The following is a 25,612-nucleotide window of genomic DNA, read 5'->3' on the forward strand; positions in this document are numbered from 1 at the left end:
GTTATACAAAGGCTCTGTCTATCCTCTCAGGCATATGGAAAACATTCCATGGCACTATTTGACGAACAGCAGGGAAATTTTCCTGATCTTTCTGACCAACATTTACCACTCATTCAACAACACAAAACCATAGATTCATAGAAGATTGCAGCACAGAAGGAGGCCATTCAGCCCATCGTGTCTGAAACAGTTCTTTGTTGGTACAATCCAAAACGAATCTTATTGCCCTGCGCTCTTCCAATAGCTATGTATCTTCCCCTGCTTCAAATAATTATCCAAGTATCCCCAATAAAACATAATGGTCTCTGCCTCAACCACTCCATATGACAAAGCATTCCATGCTCCAATAACACTTTGCATAAAAAAATTTCTCCTCACATTCTTCATGGCAATTTTAAATTGATGACACTTCATCACTGACTCCCCAACCAAAGGAAATAGTATTTCCCTATTCACCCTATCAAAAACCCTTCCTCATAATTGCAGGATGTTCACTGAGCTGACTATGTCAGGCAAGGTAATTAACCTTCCATTAGCGTTTGGTACGAAGTGCATCTGTCACTTACAATCACCTCTCCTCACACTCTCATAAAGATTCCTTAAATGCGCACCGTGAGTGTTCCTGACGCAATGGGCTGTCCACTGGACCCCCAGCCGTTACCTGGAACTGTTCCTTCACTCACATCATAACATCCATTTAGTGCACACGAAACCTCCCATGTAATGCAGCTGTCAGTTGTATGCATGTGCCGTCAGCATGCTGACATTTGATATTACTTCATGTCATCGTAACAATAGTTACTTCAGATGTTTTAAACTCCTTTTGAAGAAGATGACAGCCCATAACAACAAAGAGAAAATAGTGGCAGATGACGGCTTCGTGACCTCTTTTCCAGAAGAATAGGCTGTGGTAATCCTGGTGAGGGAGTCCATCTAGGGTGCCAGAGATGGGGAAGCAGAAGGGCAGAAGCCAGCTCTAGGTTCGTGAGGAACTGCTGCTGGGCTTCTGTTGCGTTCCACCCCTCATTGCATGTCAGTAAAGCATAGCATGAAGCCTTGTAGTAATTATTATACTGTAAATTAAATATAAAGTCCGCTCATCAATAACCTGCCTTCCTCTTTTCTTCCTCTAGAGTTCCAGAGGAAGGAGAGTGAGACCTTAGTATGCCATGACACACAGCCATCTATTCTGACTTTGTCAGGTTTGTGATCGAGTAGACAACCCTGAGGTAGGGCTTTGCTCATCTTATTAGTACCACATGGGTGTGATCGATATCCTCGCGCACTTTTAGAAATTCAGCCACATTGTAAACTTGCAAAGCCCTCTAATGCTGCTGTCAGTTGACTATAGGGAGAGAAATGAACTGTGGTGTTCCATCAAACAAGTCACTGCTGATTGGTTGATTTCACAACGTGTCCAGTGACAGCTTGAAATGACCACAACACATTAAAGTGGAGTATGGTTGTGAAAACAGATTATCCGATCATTTTTGTCATTGCCGTTTATGTAACCTTGCTGTGCATAAATTGGCTACATTACTTCATAAACTACTTCATTCAGTATGGAGCACTTTGGGACGTCCTGAGGTTGTGAAAGGCAATATATAAATGCAAGTCTCTCGTTTTTTTTCTGTGAAGTGCTTGGGATGTCCTGAGGCTCTGAAAGGTGCGATATCAATGCAAGTTATTTTTCTTTTATACCCTATATACTTCTTTAATGTTCCTTCTCAGTCATCCCCTTTCAAGACTAAAGAATAACAGTTTCTCCAGTACTTTCTCATAACTCAATCTTTTGATGCTAGGAATCAAACCTAGGGTTACTCTCTGCAATGCGTCCACTTGCTTTATGTCTCTATGTCAGAACAATATTCATGGCACAGTCTGACTTGGGCATTATAAAGTTTTGGCAAGATATCTTCCAATTTATACTCATCTGACCTCGCAATATAAGTAGGCATTCTATTATCTTTACATACTGCTGCCTAACATTGATCTGGGAGGTTACATGTAGAATTTACTGGATCATTTTCTGCTTCACCTTTGACTTTTTCTACACCATTATAGCATATTTATAGAATCATAGAATAGTACAGTACATTACCCCTTTCCTCAAAAAACCAACCCTCGACCTCTCCGTCCTTGCAAACTACCATCCTATTTCCAACCATCCTTTCCTCTCCAAATTTTTTGAATGTGTTGTCGCCTTCCAAATTCGTGCCCATCTTTCCCGCAATTCCATGTTTGAATCCAATCCGGTTTCCACCCCGCCACAGTACCGAAACGGCTCTCGTCAAAGTCACAAATGACATCCTTTGTGACTGTGACAAAGGCAATCTATCCCTTCTCGTCCTTCTTGACTTATCTGCAGTCTTTGACACGATTGACCACTCTATCCTTCTCCAATGCCTCTCCACCATTGATCAGCTGGGTGGGACTGCACTCGCCTGGTTCCATTCTTATCAAGCTAAGCGCAGCCAGAGAATCAGCTGCAATAGTTTCTCTTCCTGCACCAGCATCATTACCTCTGCTGTCCCCCAAGGACCTATCCTTGGCCCAATCCTATTTCTCATCTACATTTTGCCCCGGGCAACATCATCTGAAAACACAGCGTCACTTTCCACATGTATGCTGATGACACCCCTCTCTACGGGCCCAACATTGCCCAACCCCTTTTTTCGGCGCACTGACCCAAAGCACACCGACTTTGCACGCTGGAAAGGGCGCTAGAAAAAAGGGGTCCCACCTTGGCCGTTCTTCGGAGTCCCCGGAGTCGTGGCGTGGCATGGAGACTGAAGGGGGGGGAGGCGGAGCAACAGGCCAGCGCAGAAAGCACTGCTGGCACCTGCGCGCATGCTCAGTGAGGGTTGCGCGCATGCTCCTGCCCTACCAGCACGTCCTGTGGGCTGTGAGCAGGACCCGATGCTCGCAGCCCCTATCCCTGACCGAAGGGACGTCCGATCTCATCGTACCCTATCCCCGGCCGAGTGGACTCCTGCACCGGCCAGCCGGCCCGCTGAGTTCCCGGACAGGCAGGCCTTCCCTTTTATTTTTTATTTAGTGGCTGTGCTTGTGCTTGAAATTTTTGATTGGGAGAGGGGGGAGGAGGAGAGTTTTGGGGGGGGTGGGGAGGAGGAGAGTTTTTTTGGGGGGAAGGAGGAGAGTTTTGGGGGGGAAGAGGAGAGTTTTGGGGGGGGGGGAAAGATGAGACTTCCAGACCCACGAGCTGTGATTCCTCCGGTCGTTCGGCAGCCCCCCAGCCCCCCGTGAGAAGCCCCGGCCAGCAGCTGTGACTTCTCCAGTGCGTATCTTCCCTCCCCTATCCCAGGCTAAATGGCCTCACGCTCAGGCCGGCCCACTACCTTCCCGGGCAGACTTTTAAGATAAGTTAGGATTTACTTCTTTTTTGTATTTTAATGGTTTGAGCTTTTCCTTAATGTTTGGTGCTTGGTTGTTGAGGTCCTCTCCAGTTCCCTTCCCTGCCCGAATGTCTGCCGAATGTGCACTGCTTTTTCTTCACTGCCCGCAAGGTTTTTCAGAGCTGGCCACATACGCTGACCTAAGTCGATTTGAAGTACGTTTTTGTTGGCCAAAGTGGCATAAATGGCCAAAATTGGCATAAGTGTCTGGGAACGTACCCTTTTGAAAAAAAACTGACCTAAAAAAACTCGTACCTAACTGACTTACTCTGGAGCAAATTTTGGGGGGAAAATGGCATTTTTTAAACTTACGCCAGAAAAAACAACTTACTCCAAAAAAATTGATGCAAGTCATGGCCAGGATTGGGCTCTACCTCACTACCAATTCTCTCAACCCCTCCATGGTCTCTAAATTGTCAGACTGCTTGTCCGACATCCAGTCCTGGATGAGCAGAACTTTTTTCCAATTGAATATTGGGAAGTCCGAAGTCATTGTTTTTGGTCCCCGACACAAACTCTGTTGCCTCGCCATTGATTCCATCCCTCTCCCCAACTTCTATCTGAGGCTGAAATATATTGTTCGCAACCTAGGTGTCATAGTTGACCCTGAAATGAGCTTTCGACCACATATCCACGGCATAACTAAGACCGCTTATTTCCAGATTTGTAACATCGCCCGCCTCTGCCCTTGCCTCAGCTCATCTGCTACTGACACCCTCATCCATACCTTTGTTACCTCTAGACTTGACTATTCTAATGCACTCCTGGCTGGCCTCCCACATTCTACCCTAAGTAAAGTAAAGGTGATCCAAAACTCGGCTACCCGTGTCCGAACTCTCACCAAGTCCTGTTCATCCATCACCTCTGTGCTCGCTGGCCGACATTGGCTTTTGGTTAAGCAACACCTCAATTTCAAAATTCTCATCCTTATTTTCAAATTCCTCCATGGCCTCGCCCCTTCTTATCTCTGTAATCTCCTCCAGCCCCACAACCCACCCGAGATATCTGTGCTCCTGTAATTCTGTCCTCTTGAACATCCCTGATTATAATCGCTCAACCATCGGTGGCCGTGCCTTCTGTTGTCTGGGCCCCAAGCTCTGGAATTCCCCGCCTATACATCTTCACCTCTCTACCTCGCTTTCCCCCTTCAAGCCGCTCCTTAAAACCTACCTCTTTGACCAAGCTTTTGGCCACCTGCGCTAATTTCTACTTACGTGTCTCGCTGTCAAATTTCTTGTCTTATAATACTCTTGTGAAGCGCCTTGGGATGTTTCACTATGTTAAAGGTGCTATATAAATACAAGTTGTTGTTGTTGTAGCATAGAAGTACACCATTCAGCCCATCAAGTCTTTCGAAGAGCAATCCAGTTAGTCCCACTTCCCCGCTCTTTCCCCATATCCCTGCAATTTTTTCACCTTTATGTATTTGTCCAATTCCATTTTGAAAGCTACTGCTAAATCTATGTCACATTTTGACACCTTCTTTTCTACCAGTCTGCAGTACCTTGCATTCGTTTGTATTAAGTTTCATCTGTCACTGATTTTTCCAATTGCTGATTTTATCTAACTCCTTTTGTAAGTTCCTGGCTGCTTCATCCATATCAACTGCCTTATCCTGCCCCCACCTCCCCTCCCCTCAGTTTAACATTGTCTGCAAACTTTACCACTTTGCTTTTGGATCCTGCGTCTGAGTCAACTAAAGCCGATTAGGAACAGTAAGGGCCCCAGTTCGAAACCCTGCGATACTCCGCTCAGCTTTACCTTGAATTCCCACTGCATTAAGTTTTAGTTTTAGCCTTTCATGAGGAACTTTAATGATGACTTTGGGGAGATCTAGATTCACTGCATCGTATTTTTTCCACTGTGCATTAGAATGGCACTTCCTCAAAAAAATCAAGGAGTACTGTCAGGTTGGATCTATTCCTTCTTAAGGCATGGTGGTTTAAATTATTCCCATATCAATGCTCCCCAATTTTGCTTCTTATGATAAATTCCATCATTTTACCAGGTATTGATATTGGGCTAATGGATCTGAATTTGCCTGCTACTTGTCCTCTTTCTTGCAAATGCGTACTACTTAGCTTGTTTCCTCATTGACTCTTCCATGAGGGTTATCCTGTTTAGAACCTCCATCGCATTGATGCCAAAGTCCTTGAGGAGAATTAAAAGCCCCAGGCGGGACACTGTCGGGGGATTAAATTGTTCAAAATGGAAAATCCGACCTCAACCCGCCTCAAACAGCCAACTTCCCATTTAACCGGGATAAGTTTGGAATGGGCCGAGTAATCGGCCCTTGAGAGGCGGGGCAATAATTAAAATATTTAAATGAGGTTCTGTGCCTCATCATCATAGTCAGCTGTTTTTTTCGTAGAAATCATAGAAATTTACAGCAGGGAAGGAGGCCATTTCGGCCGCGCCAGCCGACAAAGAGCTATCCAGCCTAATCCCACTTTCCAGCTCTTGGTCTGTAGCCCTGCACGGCACTTCAAGTGCACATGCAAATACTTATTTTATTGTGCATCTGGGTGTTGGACCTCAGCAATAGTAATTCCCAAATCATGTCAAACTTGACCATATTGTGGCTGCCATTACCCAGTGATGGTATGACTTCCTTTTTCTGTGTGTTGTCACATTCATTTAGCATTTCTAAGCCAAGCTGAAAAAGTCCTTTTGTGGTTTCGCTGACAAACTATCATGAAGTAAACATACATTACATTTATTAATTTAGACTCCAAGACGCTTGGGCATTCCCAATTTGTATTTGGGAAGAGCACAGGATGGGGGTCCGAGAGCAAGCAGGCAGCAGTCGGCAATTGTGCTGAGGAGCCAGGAGGAGCATTCCACAGGAAGGCAAGCAAAATGAAGTTTACCTATCTTTTCTTCAGCGACCTCCAGCAGTCCCTTTCACAGCCATTTGTTAGGACGCTGTAGAATTGGAAAACTGCCTCGGCAGGTAATCAGAAAAATAAACTCACAGCTCCAAACTGACACTGGGATCTATTACTTGTAGATTTGGATCAGTAGAAAATGTTCTGGTAGACCAGTGGTTTTATCAACCGGCTCTGAACCAGGAAGGCAAAGTTCTACTTGTTGTGTATGCAATAACTCAAAAGAGTGAATGCTGTAAATTCCGAACAGGTACAAACCTGGCTCTACTTTATTAGGGCCCAAAGTGATTACATTACAAGATGGCTGGCCTTTTATACCTGGGCCGTGCACACATGCGCACAACCCTATGACCTCTGACAGTGGTGCCACCTGGTGGCTACTAAACCCAAGCATACATACATGACAATATTCCCCTTTAAGATATTAGTAACAGTCTTTTTACAAATTGAGACTATCCGGGGCTTTCCACTCCCGAGTTGAACGTCTCAGTTCAACTCCAACCTTGGACGAGCGTTTTGATATGTTATGACTGGGGGCTGGGTAGCCGATCTGATGGGAGTGGCTATGACCACGTCAGGGATTGAAAGTCCAGATTCATTGACCATGTCAGGGATTGAAAGTCCAGATGCATTGATGACAGCGGAATCCTCTGATGACTGAGGGTAGGTTGGTTGGTCACTATTGTGTCTTCCTCAGACTGTTCCGGTTCATCCGTGTGCCGCAGCTTTATCTGATCGACATGTTTCCTGCATGTCTGCAGATTCTTGAGCTTAATGATAAACACTCTGTTACCCTCCTTGGCCATAACAGTACCGGTGATCCATTTGGGACCTCGACCATAATTCAGTACATGCACAGGATCATTGATAGAAATGTCGTGTGACACAGTAGCGCGATCATGATACTCTTGCTGACTTTGACGTCTATATTCGACATGATTATTCAAGTCAGGGTGGACAAGAGAGAGCCTGGTCTTGAGATCTTTCTTCATCGATAGTTCGGCAGGTGAGACCCCTGTAAGCATATGGGGTCTTGTCCTATAACTGAGCAATATGCGTGACAAGCGAGTTTGCAGTGAACCTTGAGTTACATGTTTCATACTCTGCTTGATGGTTTGTACGTACGCTCTACTTGTCCATTGGATGTGGGTTTGAATGGTGCTGACCTCACATGTTTGATACCATTGAGTTTCATGAACTCTTGAAACTCCATACTGGTGAAGCAAGATCTGTTGTCGCTTACAATGATGTCAGGCAGACCATGCATAGCAAACATGACACGAAGGCTCTCAATGGTAGCTGTGGATGTGCTGGAAAACATGATTGTACACTCTATCCACTTGCAATAAGCATCCACCACAACTAAGAACATCTTTCCCAGAAAGGGACCTGCAAAGTCGATGTGGATCCTGGACCATGGTTTAGACGGCCACGACCAGAGACTCAGTGGCGATTCCGCTGGTGCTTTACTAAGCTGCATGCAAATGTTGCACTGATGCACATATGATTCCAGATCAGAGTCAATTCCAGCCCACCATACATGAGGCCTGGCAATGGCTTTCATCATGACAATACTGGGATGCGTGCTATGTAGATCATGCACAAATTTCTCTCTGCCTTTCTTGGGCATAACAATATGATTACCCCACAGTATGCAATCTGATTGAATGGATAGTTTGTCTTTGCGACGGATGTAAGGTTTGGTCTCCTCACACATTTGCTTGGGTATGGCAGACCAATCACCACTAAGGATACATTTCACAACCGATAATATCGGGTCCTGGTTGATCCAGCTCTTAACTTGTTCAGCCGTGACAGGGGTTCCTTCACTTTCAAAAGCATCCATGACTAACAGTAGGTCTGCCGGTTGTGGTGTTTCCACCTCCGGCGTGGGCAACGGCAGACGGCTCAATGCATCGGCACAAGGGATGAGGTCCTACGAAAAGAATTTAAGGAGCTAGGAGCTAAATTAAAAAGTAGGACCTCAAAAGTAGTAATCTCGGGATTGCTACCAGTGCCACGTGCTAGTCAGAGTAGGAATCACAGGATAGCGCAGATGAATACATGGCTTGAGCAGTGATGCAGCAGGGAGGGATTCAAATTCTTGGGGCATTGGAACCGGTTCTGGGGGAGGTGGGACCAGTACAAACCGGACGGTCTGCACCTGGGCAGGACCGGAACCAATGTCCTAGGGGGAGTGTTTGCTAGTACTGTTGGGGAGGAGTTAAACTAATATTGCAGGGGGATGGGAACCAATGCAGGGAGATAGAGGGAGACAAAAATGAGGCAAAAGCAAAAGACAGAAAGGAGATGAGGAAAAGTGGAGGGCAGAGAAACTCAAGGCAAAGAACAAAAAGGGCCACTGTACAGCAAAATTCTAAAAGGACAAAGGGTGTTAAAAAAGCAAGCCTGAAGGCTTTGTGTCTTAATGCAAGGAGTATCCGCAATAAGGTGGATGAATTAACTGTGCAAATAGATGTTAACAAATATGATGTGATTGGGATTACAGAGACGTGGCTCCAGGATGATCAGGGCTGGGAACTCAACATCCAGGGGTATTCAACATTCAGGAAGGATAGAATAAAAGGAAAAGGAGGTGGGGTAGCATTGCTGGTTAAAGAGGAGATTAATGCAATAGTTAGGAAAAACATTAGCTTGGATGATGTGGAATCTATATGGGTAGAGCTGCAGAACACTAAAGGGCAAAAATCGTTAGTGGGAGTTGTGTACAGATCTCCAAACAGTAGTAGTGATGTTGGGGAGGGCATCAAACAGGTGCAGCAGTTGTAATGGGTGACTTTAATATGCACATAGATTGGGCCAGCCAAACTGGAAGCAATACGATGGAGGAGGATTTCCTGGAGTGCATAAGGGATGGTTTTCTAGACCAATATGTCGAGGAACCAACTAGGGGGGAGGCCATCTTAGACTGGGTGTTGTGTAATGAGAGAGGATTAATTAGCAATCTCATTGTGCGAGGCCCCTTGGGGAAGAGTGACCATAATATGGTGGAATTCTGCATTAGGATGGAGAATGAAACAGTTAATTCAGAGACCATGGTCCAGAACTTAAAGAAGGGTAACTTTGAAGGTATGAGGCATGAATTGGCTAAGATAGATTGGCTAATGATACTTAAGGGGTTGACTGTGGATGGGCAATGGCAGACATTTAGAGACCGCATGGATGAATTACAACAATTGTACATTCCTGTCTGGCATAAAAATAAAAAAGGGAAGGTGGCTCAACCGTGGCTATCTAGGGAAATCAGGGATAGTATTAAAGCCAAGGAAATGGCATACAAATTGGCCAGAAATAGCAGCGAACCCGGGGACTGGGAGAAATTTAGAACTCAGCAGAGGAGGACAAAGGGTTTGATTAGGGCAGGGAAAATGGAGTACGAGAAGAAGCTTGCAGGGAACATTAAGGCGGATTGCAAAAGTTTCTATAGGTATGTAAAGAGAAAAAGGTTAGTAAAGACAAACGTAGGTCCCCTGCAGTCAGAATCAGGGGAAGTCATAACGGGGAACAAAGAAATAGCAGACCAATTGAACAAGTACTTTGGTTCAGTATTCACTAAGGAGGACACAAACAACCTTACGGATATAAAAGTGGTCAGAGGGTCTAGTAAGGAGGAGGAACTGAGGGAAATCTTTATTAGTCGGGAAATTGTGTTGGGGAAATTGATGGGATTGAAGGCCGATAAATCCCCAGGGCCTGATGGACTGCATCCCAGAGTACTTAAGGAGGTGGCCTTGGAAATAGCGGATGCATTGACAGTCATTTTCTAACATTCCATTGACTCTGGATCAGTTCCTATGGAGTGGAGGGTAGCCAATGTAACCCCACTTTTTAAAAAAGGAGGGAGAGAGAAAGCAGGGAATTATAGACCGGTCAGCCTGACCTCAGTAGTGGGTAAAATGATGGAATCAATTATTAAGGATGTCATAGCAGCGCATTTGGAAAATGGTGACATGATAGGTCCAAGTCAGCATGGATTTGTGAAAGGGAGATCATGCTTGACAAATCTTCTGGAATTTTTTGAGGATGTTTCCAATAAAGTGGACAAAGGAGTACCAGTTGATGTGTATATTTGGACTTTCAGAAGGCTTTCGACAAGGTCCCACACAGGAGATTAATGTGCAAAGTTAAAGCACATGGGATTGGGGGTAGTGTGCTGACATGGATTGAGAACTGGTTGTCAGACAGGAAGCAAAGAGTAGGAGTAAATGGGTACTTTTCGGAATGGCAGGCAGTGACTAGTGGGGTACCGCAGGGTTCTGTGCTGGGGCCCCAGTTGTTTACATTGTACATTAATGATTTAGACGAGGGGATTAAATGTAGTATCTCCAAATTTGCGGATGACATTAAGTTGGGTGGCAGTGTGAGCTGCGAGGAGGATGCTATGAGGTTGCAGAGTGACTTGGATAGGTTAGGTGAGTGGGCAAATGCGTGGCAGATGAAGTATAATGTGGATAAATGTGAGGTTATCCACTTTGGTGGTAAAAACAGAGAGACAGACTATTATCTGAATGGTGACAGATTAGGAAAAGGGAAGGTGCAATGAGACCTGGGTGTCATGGTACATCAGTCATTGAAGGTTGGCATGCAGGTACAGCAGGCGGTTAAGAAAGCAAATGGCATGTTGGCCTTCATAGCGAGGGGATTTGAGTACAGGGGCAGGGAGGTGTTGCTACAGTTGTACAGGCCACACCTGGAGTATTGTGTACAGTTTTGGTCTCCTAACTTGAGGAAGGACATTCTTGCTATTGAGGGAGTGCAGCGAAGATTCACCAGACTGATTCCCGGGATGGTGGGACTGACCTATCAAGAAAGACTGGATCAACTGGGCTTGTATTCACTGGAGTTCAGAAGAGTGAGAGGGGACCTCATAGAAACGTTTAAAATTCTGACGGGTTTGGACAGGTTGGATGCAGGAAGAATGTTCCCAATGTTGGGGAAGTCCAGAACCAGAGGTCACAGTCTAAGGATAAGGGGTAAGCCATTTAGGACCGAGATAAGGAGAAACTTCTTCACCCAGAGAGTGGTGAACCTGTGGAATTCTCTACCACAGAAAGTTGTTGAGGCCAATTCACTAAATATATTCAAAAGGGAGTTAGATGAAGTCCTTACTACTCGGGGGATCAAGGGGTATGGCGTGAAAGCAGGAATGGGGTACTGAAGTTGCATGTTCAGCCATGAACTCATTGAATGGCGGTGCAGGCTAGAAGGGCTGAATGGCCTGCTCCTGCACCTATTTTCTATGTTTCTATGTTTCTATGTTTAATTCTCAGTGCCAAGTCTATGGCGAATGACATAATCATAGGCAGATAATGTCAGCGCCCACTTCTTGATGTGGGACAATGCATTAGTATTGGTACCTAATTTTCCGAAAACAATGAAATGAATGGCTTGTGATCTGTTTCCAGTTCAAACCGAAGACCACTCAGGTACTGATGCATCTTTTTAACCCCATATACACAGGCTAGTGCTTCTTTCTCTACCATGCTGTAGGCTCTTTCCGCCTTTGACAAACCTTTTGAAGCATATGCAACAGGTTGTAATTTGCCCGACTCATTAGCTTGTTGGAGCACGCACCCAACTCCATATGATGAAACATCACAGGCCAATACTAGACACTTACACGGATCATAATGTACCAGCAGCTTGTTAGAGCAAAGCAGAATAGTAGCTTTCTCAAAAGCTCTATTTTGAGATGCACCCCAAATTCAGTTGTCGCCTTTTCTTAGCAGCATGTGCAGTGGCTCTAATAAAGTGCTCAATCTAGGTAAGAAATTACCAAAGTAGTTGAGTAGACCAAGGAACGAACGCAGCTCCGTCACATTCTGAGGCTTGGTGCATTTTTGATGTCCTTGGTTTTCAAGTCCGTAGGCCTTATACCGTCAGCAGCAATTTTCCTCTCCAAGAATTCAACTTCTGGTGCCATGAAGACGCACTTCGAGCGTTTCAGTCTGAGTCCCACTTTGTCCAAACAATGTAGAACCTCTTCCAGGTTGTTCAGATGTTCAGCGGAGTCACGAGCTGTGACCAGTACGTCATCTTGGAACATGACGGTTCTGGGGACGGACTTCAGTAGACTCTCCATGTTCCCCTGAAATATGGCTGCAGCCGAGTGAATTCCAAAAGAACACCTGTTGTAGATAAACAGTCCTTTATGAGTGTTGATGGACGTAAGTTTCTTTGACGTCTCGACCAGCTCCTATGTCATGTAGGCCGACATCAGATTCAGTTTTGTGAATGACTTCCCCCCGGCTAGTGTTGCAAACAGGTCATCAACCTTCGGTAACGGGTATTGATCCTGTTTCGAAACTCGGTTGATCGTAACGTTGTAGTCTCCACAAACCCTGACAGTACCATCACTTTTCAATACGGGAACAATTCGTTAAATTCGACCAGTGATATGGTCCCTTCACGCTGGAGTCTGTCCAGTTCGATTTCGACCTTCTCCATCATCGTGTACGGAACTGCCCGAGATTTATGATGGACAGGTCTTACATCTGAGTCCACATGGATCTGCACCTTGGCTCCCATTAAAATTGCTGATGCCTGGTTCAAACAGCGAGGGGAACTTGCTCAGCACTTGAGCACATGGAGTATCCTCTTCCGACGACAACGCTTTGATCTCATTCCAGTTCCATTTGTTTTTTTCTAGCCAATTCCTGCCAAACAGTGTTGGACCATTGCCTGGAACAATCCATAACGGTAAATCATGAACCGTACCATCATACGACACCTTGATTACTGCCAATCACCGTTATAAATTCTTTAGTGTACGTATGCAACTTGGCATTGACTGGACTCAGCTTAGGCCTCACAGCCTTAGTATCCGACAGCTTGTCGAATGTTCTCTGGCTCATTATTGATTGACTTGCACCTGTGTCCAATTCCATTGATACCGGCACACCATTAAGTTTTACATGAATCATTATCGGTTGGCTCTTTGTTAAGAACGAATACAGTCCATACACTTCCTCCTCTGGTACCTCGGATTGCATACCCAGATCAGCGTTAGACGGGTCATCATCCTCCACGTGGTGTGTTGCAGCACACTTGCTCAGTTGCGGACACATGCGCTGGAGATGCCCCACTCTCGAACAGCCTTTAAACCGACACTGATGATGCCGATGATTTCCCCCACGTTGCCAACACGATGATATTGGATTCATTCCCGTTGCCGTATTTTGAACAGCCACAGGTTTTGCGTGCGGGTAGACCCTGCCATGTGCAGCTCTGCCAAACGACAAGCAGGCGATGAAGAAGACAAATGGTATGTTGGCCTTCATAGCTAAGGGATTTGAGTATAGGAGCAGGGAGGTTTTGCTGCAGTTGTACAGGGCCTTGGTGAGGCCTCACCTGGAATATTGTGTTCAGTTTTGCTCTCCTAATCTGAGGAAGGATGTTCTTGCTATTGAGGGAGTGCAGCGAAGGTTCACCAGACTGATTCCAGGGATGGCTGGACTGTCATATGAGGAGAGACTGGATCAACTGGGCCTTTATTCACTGGAATTTAGAAGGATGAGAGGGGATCTCATAGAAACGTATAGGATTCTGACGGGACTGGGCAGGTTAGATGCGGGAAGAATGTTCCCGATGTTGGGGAAGTCCAGAACCAGGGGACATAGTCTTAGGATAAGGGGTAGGCCATTTAGGACTGAGATGAGGAGAAACTTCATCACTCAGAGGTGTTAACCTGTGGAATTCCCTGCCGCAGGGAGTTGTTGATGCCAGTTCATTGGATATATTCAAGAGGGAGTTAGAAATGGCCCTTACGGCTAAGGGGATCAAAGCGCCGAACTGCGTCTGCCTCTTTTTCCATTTTGTTGGCCACGAAGTACTGGTTCAAGCGGAATACAAAGTCTGCTCAATCTTCTCGCTCCACGAATCACTCCAGAATTCCATTTGTGCTCATTATTGCATGCGAATGTTCTTGTTACCTCGTCTCCAAATGTTGTGTATACAATAACTCAATAGACTGAATACTGTAAACTCTGAACACGTACAAACCTGGCTCTATTTTATTAGGGCCCAAAGTGATTACATTACAAGATGGCTGGCCTTTTATACCTGGACCGCGCATATGTGCGCACAGCCCAATGACCTGCGACAGTGGCGCCACCTGGTGGCTAGTAAACCCAAGCATACATACATGATACTACTCAAACAATGTATTTTGTTTTTCACCAAGCTGGGCATATATTAACCTAATGGACTCAAAGACAGAAGAAAATGGGGACAAAAATAAAGACAATTACAAGAAAGAATCAGCAATTTTCTTGAGGTTACATAATCTGGATCAGTGAATTTGCCATGGCAAACCTGCATTTATATAGCTCCTTTCACAACCTCAGCACATCCCAAAGTGCTTCACAGACAATGAAGTATTTTTGAACTGTAGTCACTGCTGTAACGTAGGGAAATGTGACAGCCAATCTGCACACAGCAAGATCCCAAAAACTGCAATGAGATAAAGGCCAGATAATCTGTTTTTTGGTGTTGGTCAGGGATCCAGCAGGTAATATTGGGCAGGACTCTAGGAGAGCCCCCACCCCCATATCACACCCCTCTGCTCCTCTTCAGATAGAGCTATGGGCTTTTTATATTTACCTCAAGAGGACTCAGTTTAATGTCTATCCAAAAGACGATACATCTAACAGTGCAGCTCCCTCTCCATCTATTGTTTGACCAATTTTCAGGAGGGTGGGGGGAGGGCTTAAAACAGGCACTGACTGCACGTTAAAATCGGGTGAATTGTATAACGGCCGGCTGATCCGATATCTCCTGCTTTATACCATTGCCCAAAGCCCCACTGTCCTAAACTGGCTTATTCTAGACCCTCCTCTAGCCTTACACTAACTCAACACTCCCTCTACTGGACTTACACATGCAGACACAGTATAAACTTATTAAAACTAGCTAACCCGACAGCTACAATCTGCATGCCATGTATCTCTTGAAACTTTACATTCACCATGATGGCATGGGTGCGATCAGGAACTGAAGCTGTGAATAATCATGCATATAAATTGTTAACACAGATACATTGCATGGATACACTATTTTCTAAAATACAACATGATCAAAAGAGCGCATCGCGGTGGCCCCCGATATTAACACAGCCATGAAGGCAAAGCATTTTTCACAAAATCTGTGTGCAGGGATCTCTCCAGAGTGTTGAATAAATTATGCTGTAAAGTGCAGACAGGTTAAACATACTTCAGCAAGCAGATTTACAACAAATAGAACATTTAAGTAGCTGGTGACCCTTTGAATAATGCCCAAGTTGTAGGTTATTTAATAACCAGTCTGGTGCAGAAATTGTTACAGTAAATTTTAGCTTTTAGTGAATTGGAAAGAGCAGGTACTGCTTGGTCCTATAACTAATCACTGCTGTATGTTTGCCTCAAAACAGGAAACCCCGGCCTCCCCGGGTCTGTACGGTGCGTGTATGGACTCGGGAAGGCATCGCAAAGCCGGTTTTCAGCGCACAACGCACATGCGCCGAAAACCGGCTTTTCTGATCGGTCAAGCTTTGGCTTGACAGATCCTCCACATCTCAGGAGCGAGGACATTCGCATGGGCAAGATTGCGGGATTTACCCATCTCTTGCCCAGCGGATGTCCTGAAAACTCTTGCGCCTGATAAAAGCAGGCACATAGCCTACTTTTGCAGGGGGAAGAGTTTTAAAACACACAAAAACATTTTAAAAACACATTTTATTGTTAAAAACCCTGCCCACTAATGTAAGTTTATTTTAAAGCATAATTAAGAAATCTTCTTTAAAAATTGGAAAAATATATTTTTTTATAAAACATAAATAATTTTAATTTAAATTAATGTAGTGTATTTTTTCTATTTTTTAATCAGTGTATTGGTGTTTAGGGTCTGTTTCTCAATCATAATAATGGGAACTCCAACTTACGGAGTTCCCATTAGTATGAATGAGGAAATACTGTACCTGGATTGGCTGCCCAGAGCCATGTGACTGCAGCTCCAGCCCTGCGCACGTCCTGACGTGCACGCGCTCCGATGCGCAGTGAGTGGAGGCCTCAGAACTGGGATCACTGGTGAGCAGGAACAGGTAAGTGCATATCTTTTTTAACTTTTTCACTCGATCGCCCGCGGGAAGCAACCGACTGGGATTTCTAGGCATAATTGGGCCGGATTTTCGAGAGGTTTGCGACCGGGTTTTGGCCGCGATTTAACTCTCTGCAGCGAAAACCCGGTCGCAAAGCTCTGGCGGGATCCTCGGGTACCTGTTTGCGGCGGGGCTTCCAAGTACCGCCGGGGAGAGGAGCGCCGGGTTTCAGCACCCTCCCGACCCGTACACCCCGCCCACAATAACAACAGGTCAACCCTGTCGGTGCAGCCCTGCCAGCAGCGGTAAATACGAAAATCTGCAAAAAAGGTAAGTTAAAGTTTTTATTTTTTAATTTTTTTTACAGCAATTAGATAGTTAAGGGTCTTGTAAATGTTTTTTGGAATGTTTTTTTCTCCCCCTCTCTTGCAGCGCTCCCGGCCCCGCACTAAAGTTGCCGAAACTCTGCGCCTTGTGCAATGCCCCCCTTACCGATCCGTAAAGGCTGCAAGTTTGGCCTAAAAATGGTAATGCAGCGAAAACAGTAAGTTTCACGTATCACTACCGTTTTCGCCGAAAAACCCCGAAAGCTGAAAATCAGGCCCAATGTGACAATTATTTTTTAAATAAATCTTAAATATTCACCATCTTTCAGCTAATGCTTCAGGAAATCTTCATTGCCGTTTGGTCAGCAGCGAGACCTCTAGGACCACAGCTTCATAAAAACTGTCAATAAGGAACATAGGGGTATGGTAGCTTAGTGGTTATGGTGATTTCTGGGCTAGTAATCCAGAGGTCAGGACTAATTATCTGGAGGCATGAGTTCAATTCTCACCATGGCAGTTGCAAATTAAATAAAAATCTGGAATAAAAAGCTAGTATCAGTAATGAAACTACCGGATTGTCATAAAAACCCATCTGGTTCACTAATGTCCTTTAGGGAAGGAAATCTGCTGTCCTTACCCGGTCTGGCCTATCATCATCATAGGCAGTCCCTCGGAGTCGAGGAGGACTTGCTTCCATTCTTAAAATGATTTCTTAGGTGGCTAAACAGTCCAAAACGAGAACCACAGACTCTGTCACAGGGGGGACAGATAGTCGATGGGGGAAGGGGTGGGTGGGACTGGTTTGCTGCACGCTCATACTGCTGCCTGCGCTTGTTTTCTGCATGCTCTTGGCGATGAGACTCGAGGTGCTCAGCACCCTCCCGAATGCACTTCCTACATTTAGGGCGGTCTTTGGCCAGGGACTCCCAGGTGCCAGTGGGGTTGTTGCACTTTATCAGGGAGGCTTTGAGGGTAGCATTTCCTCTGGCCACCTTTGGCTCGCTTGCCGTGAAGGAGTTCCGAGTAGAGCACTTGCTTTGGGAGTCTTGTGTCAGGCATGCGAACAATGTGGCCTGCCCAGTGGAGCTGATCAAGTGTGGTCAGTGCTTCAATGCTGAGGATGTTGGCCTGGCCGAGGACGCTGATGTTGGTGCGTCTGTCCTCCCAGGGGATTTGTAGGATCTTGCGGATACGTTGTTGGTGGTATCTCTCCAGCGACTTGAGATGTCTTCTGTACATGGTCCATGTCTCTGAGTCTTACAGGAGGGCAGGTATTACTACAGCCCTGTAGACCATGAGCTTGGTGGCAGTTTTGAGGGTCTGGTCTTCAAACACTCTTTTCCTCAGGCAGCCAAAGGCTGCACTGGCGCACTGGAGGCGGTGTTGAATCTTGTCGTCAATGCCTGCTCTTGTTGATAAGAAGCTCCCGAGGTATGGGAAACGGTCCACGTTGTCCAAGGCTGCGCCGTGGATCTTGATGACTGGGGGGGGCAGTGCTGTGCGGCGAGGACAGGCCGGTGGAGGACTTTTGTCTTATGGATGTTTAGCGTAAGACCCATGCTTTCGTACGCCTCAGTAAATACGTCGACTATGTCCTGGAGTTCAGCCTCTGTATGTGTGCAGACGCAGGCGTCGTCCGCGTACTGTAGCTCGACGACAGAGGTTGTAGTAGTCTTGGACCTGGCCTGGAGATGGCGAAGGTTGAACAGTTTCCCACTGGTTCTGTAGTTTAGTTCCACTCCAGCGGGGAGCTTGCTGTCTGTGAGGTGGAGCATGGCAGTGAGGAATATTGAGAAGAGGTTTGGGGCGATGACACAGCCCTGTTTGACACCGGTCTGGACGTGGATTGGTTCTGTAATGGACCCGTTGGAAAGGATCACGGCCTGCATGTCATCGTGGAGCAGGCAGAGGATGTTGACGAATCATTGGCCTATATGTGACTCCAGACCAACAGCAATGTGGTTGACTTGTAACTGCCCTCTGAAATGACAGCTCACCACTCACTTCTCGAGGGCATTAAGGATGGACAATTAATGCCGGCCTTGCCAGTGACGCCCACATACCATGATCGAATAAAAAAAAAACTGAAAGATTTGACCCAGAATATATTTGTTTTGAAGTTAATATTTTGTTCCCTCGGTCACTGCCATGTATGTAGAGGTTGAAAGAGAGCTTTACACAATGAAATCAAGCAGATAATTTACATACTTTCAAATATTGTTTTCTTTTTAGTTCACTCCTGGCCAGCTTCTTCACCTTGCAAACCTGTCTACAAATGTTAGCGATATGGAAAATCAGAAACTTCATCATCTGCTGTCTCTTTACTACATGAGGGAATCATGTTAAGTTGTGAACTTGAATTCAATGGCGTGATTTTATCTGCCCCACCTGCCGATACCGGGTGTCAGTTACCGCTATTTTCCCAGCGTATCCTCACATTCTCTTGCTCTTCTGAGCAAGCACCCAAAGGCTGGAAGCAGGGTCCTGTTTTAAGTATGCAGATTAAAACCGATGACATCATCAGGACCTGACCTGCAATTTCAACCAGAGGCCTGAGCAAGGCGGGGGTTGGTGGGGTCGTCCCCTCTGTCAGGAAAAACCTGCCGGAAGCTGGTCATCTCTACAAACTTCTGCGCCCCTACGTTGCTGCTGGTGCCTGCCACTCTTCTGACTGTTGTACTGTGCTTCACTCCTGCTACCCTTCAGTCCATCAATAGAAGCGGTGTCTTTTACCATCATACCTCTGCAATTCTCTGCTCTAACCCTTCCAATTTGTAACCTTTGTAAGATTTGGATCACAGGTCACACACAGATTACCCAAAGGGTCTTAAGAGTCATAGGTCCTTACCCAAAAGGGTCTTAGGAGTCATAAAGCATTTTATTAAGGAGTGGTTGTTCAAATATAGTCAAACACAACGCACAATCTAAATAGACATAGTAAACATATGACCGTGACAAGTAGCGGGTATTAGTCCCAATCGGACAGACGGCTGATGGCATGAAAAGAACCGTCTGCTTTGAAAAGCCCTTTAGATATCGTTATTATTCTCTTTTTCGGGGTGGGCCTGGGGTAAAATGATGGACAGTGTTATGTATTGTCCAGGTACATTAAATATAAAGTTACAATGGTGCTCCACAGAGGGCGCTGTGGTGGGAGACTCGAAAGTACCTGCAAGACAGAGTATAAAAGGCTGCCCACCTCACCTGAGGGGCACTCTGGAGTTACACAATAAAGGACTAAGGTCACAGCAGTTACTACAACACCAGACTGTGTGGAGTCAGTGATTTGAGTGCTACATACATCACAAATTGGCGACGAGGACACGGATGAGCTTCACGCAACCATGGCTACTCTGGGCTCGCTAAAGGATTTTACAGAGGGTAATGACTGGGAGGCCTTTACGGAAAGGCTCGAGTACTACTTTATTGTAAAAGACCTGACGGGGGACACGAGCGCACTGAGAGAGAAGCGTAAGGCGATATTGCTGTCCAGTTGTGGCGATGAGGTTTACTGTCTCGTCAGGGATTTGTTGGCACCCGAGAGTGCCAAGGACAAGTCATATGAGCAGCTGATTGAACTCATTCGTGACCGACTGAAACCGAAGGAGAGCATCCTCACGGCTAGGCACAAATTCTACCACCACTGCAGACCTGAGGGCCAGGATGTCATCAAATATGCTGCAGACATCAGGAGACTCGCGGCGACGTGCAATTTTGGCACACACCTTGATGAGGCGTTGCGAGACGTCTTTGTTATGGGGATTGGCCATGAGGGTCTCCTTCACAAGCTGCTATCTACTGAATCTACAATCATCCTGCAGCAAGCCATCAACATCAGCCGGGCATTTATGACCTCGACTTGCAGCACCAAGCAGATGATCCACACTGTCTCGAACCCGGCAGGCACTGTCCACAGGATAGCGCCCGTCACGGACAAAACTGCAGAACGTGGCTCTGCCCGGGGCAGAGAGCACGGACCTCAGGGTCCTGGAACTCAGAGTCCGCTGAGGGGGGGCTAATCGATTAGCACCATGCTGGCGCTGCGGAGGAAGCCATGGCGCTCACCGGTGCAGGTTTGCGGAGTATACGTGCAATACCTGCCACACGAAAGGCCACCTTCAGCGTATGTGTAAAAGAAACACGACTCACCGTGTGGCTGCGGAGATGGTAGATGATCTACTGTCCAGTGAGGAACAGGTAGAAGAAGGTGATGTGTTTGGACTATATATTTGTACCGACGATTCGGCCCCAGTGATTATGGAAGTCAAGATTAATGGAGTCCCAGTGAGTATGGAAGTGGACACTGGGTCGGATCAGTCGCTGATGAGTCAGGAAACTTTTGATAAACTGTGGATTAACCCAGCTGCACGACCCAAGCTGGTCCTGGTCACAGCAAAGCTGCGCACCTACGCCAAGGAACTGATACCTGTTCTTGGCAGAGCGAATGTGCAGGTATCTCACGGTGGCGAGACGCACGGTTTACCTTTGTGGATCATTGCAGGCGATGGGCCGACGCGACTCAGCAGGAGATGGATGGGGAAGGTCCGTGGGAGCTGGGAAGACTTCATTCCTCCACAGACCGCTGTCCCCCGTGTTCACAGGCAGCAGCGCTGACCGAGCTGGAAGAGAGAGAAGGGCTTCGATGGGCTGCTCCAGCAAGCACTGTCGGCCTGCAGGCAGAGGCCAGTTCCGGAGGACGTGTGTGTGTGTGTGTGTGTGTGTGTGTGTGTGTGGTGGCTCCCGGGCAAAAAGGTCAGCTGCGTGGGGTGCTCCGGAGGATGCGACAATGTGGGGGCCGTTGCATTGCGGACCTTGAGAGAGAGTCGAGAGCGAACCGTTAGGCAGCAGCAGGCTAGAGTCCAGCAGGGAAAACACCCAGCAAATCAACCTCGCAAAAGGGTCCGAAGAAGGAAAGCTGTTCATCGGTGGTCTCAATCTCGACACAGACGAGCAGGCCCTGGAAGAAGTGCTCTACAAGTATGGGCAGATCGCCGAGGTGTGAGTGATCAAGGACAGGGACATTTTCGGCTTCAGTACAGCGAACTCAAGATGGTGGCGAGCCTCGTGGCAGCAGAGTTCTGCAGAGAAAGGCAAGCAGAGCACCTAAAATGGCGGCGCCCTCGTGGAAAAATCAAAATGGCGTCTTAAAAGGGAAATGTACCCGGGAGTCTTAAAGAGGCCTTACACCATTGGCGGTGTGGTCCCCACAAAGAGACTTTTGTAAGGGCAAGAGTGAGTCAAAATGATTACTGTGATTTGTATGATGACGTGATTTATGACAAGAGTTAATATTTTGATGCTAAAATGATTACTGTGATTAAAATGATTGATATGATTGGTGAAAAGAGTTAATATCACAATGCACAAGTAAAAGCGTTAAGGGATCTGTGACTAACATGACCAACGGATTAATGCGATTTCCGATTTTATGTGATTCATGCAATGGTTCAGCGGCTGCAGATGAGCCTTAAAGGCAACTATTTTCTGAGAACAGGGGCAACGCACTAGTTGCGATACCCTGTCTCAGCGCAGCCCATTACCTCGGGCAAAAAGGGGCAGTATGCCGTCACCATACCTCACCCAGTGGAGCTGGAATTAAATAACTGGTCAGTATACCTGCAACCTTTTGATATAACTCTTCAATGCATCTATATGTACCATATAAATGTACTGTCTATGTGTACCTGCTTTCTGTTGGAGATTATATTTGTGTACTTATATCACCCATGTAAGGACTGCAAACACCGCAGGCTTGCACCGGATCGCAAGCATAATCTCTACATGGGAGGGGAAGAGGGAAGTGGATGGTCATGGGCTCACACTCACAAATCAACCAGGACGAACAAGGCCGAGGTTACCGGCAATGTGCTTTTGGAACTGGGGTGGGGGGGAGTGAGATGTTATGTATTGTCCAGATACATTTAATGTCTAGTTACAATGGTGCGCCACAAGAGGCGCTGTGGTGGGAGACCCGAAAGTACCTGCAAGACAGAGTATAAAAGGCTGCCCACCTCACCTGAGAGGCACTCTGGAGTTACTCAATGAAGGACTAAGGTCACAGCAGTTACTACAACACCATACTGTGTGGAATCAGTGATTTGAGTGCTACATACATCACAGACAGGACCATTTAACCTTTTAGCGCTCCCCTCAAACCAGGGTGCCCAATGGCTCGTCGAGTTCTTTGTCTCAACTCTTAGGTGAAACCCTCCTCCTCAGATGTCTTTCCTGTTTATACTTTCTAAAGGCCCATCTCTCCTGTCCTTATCCTCCCAAGGTTGGAGTCAGACCTGCCATTCTGCTCCTCAGATGTTTGTAGTTGTCAGTTATCAGTTATTTATGTTCACGCTGTTCAAGTAGCTTTAGCTATTGTACCAGGAAATGAATCCTTCAATTCTAACACCAGTCTGAAGAGACTTTTTTGTCTCAAGTTATTTCTTCCAATCCATAATTTCTTACACTTGTTTCCGACTTTCGAAAGCCTTTTCAAATCCTACCTCTTTTCTCCCTGTCTTCAATCAGCTTCCATAATTCGTTTACTCTTGTTGCTGTTCCTTGGGACATTTTGTTAAATAAAAGGTAATATAAAAGTTCAAGTAGTTATGGTATTTTCTTGCTTAAACCACTCTCAAGAAGCATATTTCCCTGAATGTTCTCAGCAACCCAGTGACTGCCTGAAAGCCAAATCACAAAACCAGGGAAAGTGGACACCATAAATCTTGTGCACTGACAGTGAAGCTGGCCCCAGCTTGCCAAGTTAGATTGAGGAGGTGCTACAGATTGCTGACTGCAAACAACTTTTAAGGCGGGAGGAAGTAGCATTAATCTTCAAAGCTAGCAACCTCTTCCCTGTTTGATCATCTCTAGATTTGTTTGAAACAGGCAAGGCCCTTCAGAAGAAAAAGATAAATGAGAATGAGCCCTGGGAATTCAAATCAATTCAGAAGAAAATACTGTATTGGTCTGATGTCCGTCTGTGTGCCCTTGAGATGGTACTAACAAATGTTAATAATCTACTATTGTATTGTATAATAAAGCATTTTGGTACTTATCTCTTGGTGATTACCATCGGAATCACTGAATCTCAATACAAAAAGCACATTTTAAGCGCAATATTGTAACATTATGCAGGAAAGTGTGGCTCCTGTTCATACATTCATGGTTTAAGAATTGACTGAAATATTTTTTATGTTACATAAGATACTGACATGCTGCTGTCGTGAATAGCGCTATTTTGCATTCTGCTAATGTACCATTGGGGATAGAACAGGATTGCTGCAGTGTGCCACTCACAAATGATCACAAATTAGAAAAGGCCATTAAATCCATCTTAGCTCATTCACCCCAAAAGGCCATACAGTTCTCCCATTTAGGCATCCAACTACTTCTTACATTATTCCAGTGCTTTCATCTACACTACCCTATCCAGAAGTCAATTCCATATATTGATCACTCTTTGTGTCCTAAATTTGTCTTTTATTGGTTAGTACAGTACGTGCAGACCTGACCGAGTGTTACAGTTTAGTGTGTAAGATTCACCTTCTCTGTACCATTTGCTGTCTTATGTACTTCCATGTTGTCACTTTTCAAATTGCATATTTTAAACACTGGAAAGATTACGTTTCTCCAGCGTCATCTCATAATTCAGCCCTCTGACACTCGGGACAGTCTTGTGACGCTTATGTTTCAGTGACCAGAACGGGACACAGTGCTCTGACTTTACAATAACTTCCTCCAACTTGTACCCTACTGTTTTGGCGATATAGTTCAGCATTATGTTTGTTTTACTGATTGCTGCTGTATAGCAGTTGGATATATTGAACATCAAGGAAGTGATATTGATCTTGGGTGGTCGTGTAAAACAGGCGATAGCAAATCGGCAGCCCATTGTACACCCGCAAAATCTTAATTTCTATTGAAGGCATTTTATGTTGCCCAGTTTTTCTTCCTTTGTGCAGTACTTTTCACTTTATCTGCAATAAATTTTTATCTGCTATTAATCTACTCACTTGTATATTTTGTGTGACTTATTTTGTAAAGTCCCAAACTGTCTCCTCAGATACAACTGCCCCTCCAAATTTGGTACCATCTGCAAATTTGGCCACTTTGAATTTGGGCTCCTGAATTGAAATTGTTAACGTAAATTAGAAATAGTAAGATCCCAATACAGATCCGAGGACATCCCACGCCAGCATTCTTCTTCTTAGGCAGTCCCTCGGAGTCGAGGATGACTTGCTTCCAGATTAAAAATGAGTTCTCAGGTGACTGCTAAGTCCGATGCGGGACCTACAGTCTCTGTCACAGGTTGGGCAGATGATGGTTGAAAAGGACGTTGGTTGAAGGACCGGTTGGTTGAAGTGCTTGGCTTGTCATGCACTTCTTCTGCAGTTTGCGCTTACTCCCGGCGAAGAGACTCGAGGTGTTCGGCACCTTCCCGGATTATTCCCTTCAACTTTGAGCGCTCTTGCGCCATGGATCCCCAGTCGGTGGGGATGTTGCACTTCTTCAAGGAGGCATTGAGGGTGTCCTTGAAGCGTTTCCTCTGCCCACATGGGGCTCATTTGCCGTGTCGGAGCTCTGAGCAGAGCACTTGTTTTGGGCATGCGGACGAAGTGGCCCATCCATTGGAGTTGATCGAGCGTGGTCAATGCTTCGATGCTGGGGATGTTGGCCTGACTAAGAACACTGATGTTGGTGCGCCTACCCTGCTAATGGATTTGCAGGATCTTGCAGAGGCAGCGTTGCTGGTACTTCTCCAGTGCTTTGATGTGCCTGCTGTACATAGTCCATGTCTCTGAAGCATATAGGAGGGCGGGTATTACTACTGCTAGTCCAGGAGCTTTGTGCTGGCCTAATTTTACACTGGCATTACTCCTCTAACAGCGATCT

General features: G+C 45.9%; 1 long non-coding RNA gene across 1 annotated transcript in view; it reads right to left on the minus strand.

Moving 5' to 3' along the window:
* LOC139225868 (uncharacterized) overlaps positions 1-21,804 on the minus strand; it is a 40,934-nt gene extending 19,130 nt beyond the window's left edge. Inside the window, exon 1 of the long non-coding RNA XR_011587168.1 lies at positions 21,207-21,804. This is a non-coding gene — a long non-coding RNA (uncharacterized lncRNA). The remainder of the gene's footprint in view (positions 1-21,206) is intronic.
* Between the last annotated feature and the right edge of the window lie 3,808 nt (positions 21,805-25,612).

Source organism: Pristiophorus japonicus, chromosome 15, assembly GCF_044704955.1.
Source record: "Pristiophorus japonicus isolate sPriJap1 chromosome 15, sPriJap1.hap1, whole genome shotgun sequence".
NCBI lineage: Eukaryota > Metazoa > Chordata > Chondrichthyes > Pristiophoridae > Pristiophorus > Pristiophorus japonicus.